Source organism: Leptonychotes weddellii, unplaced genomic scaffold (genome assembly GCF_054177405.1).
Source record: "Leptonychotes weddellii isolate Sample4059 unplaced genomic scaffold, ASM5417740v2 HiC_scaffold_114688, whole genome shotgun sequence".
Lineage (NCBI taxonomy): Eukaryota > Metazoa > Chordata > Mammalia > Carnivora > Phocidae > Leptonychotes > Leptonychotes weddellii.
The window spans coordinates 2-357 of NW_027692480.1; the positions used below are offsets into that span (position 1 = coordinate 2).

Below are 356 nucleotides of genomic sequence, written 5' to 3' on the forward strand. Positions count from 1 at the left end.
GGATCCTGTATTTCAGGGGTTGTCAAATATTTTATATTAAAATGAATTGGCACCTCCCCTCCCTTTTCTGTGTGCGTAAGCTTTGATGGTGGAGAAGTACAAAAAAATTCAGATGATGCTTATATGTTTTGCCTTTCATGTCATCCTCCTTATAAGACAAAAAAAGAAAAAAAAATTAGACAAAATCTAGAATCCCGCGTTCCTAGCGGGTTCAAGAAGAATTTCTATGTCCTCATAATAAATTGGGGGAAACATTTTCTTAACTGCCCGGCTAGCTCAGTCGGTAGAGCATGAGACTCTTAATCTCAGGGTCGTGGGTTCGAGCCCCACGTTGGGCGATGCTTTTTCACTTTCTC

General features: G+C 40.4%; 1 non-coding gene across 1 annotated transcript; it reads left to right on the plus strand.

The window, feature by feature from the left end:
* The first annotated feature begins 265 nt into the window (after positions 1–265).
* TRNAK-CUU (transfer RNA lysine (anticodon CUU)) lies at positions 266–338 on the plus strand. The gene has a single exon. It is a non-coding gene; the product is annotated as a tRNA-Lys (tRNA).
* The last annotated feature ends 18 nt before the right edge of the window (positions 339–356 follow it).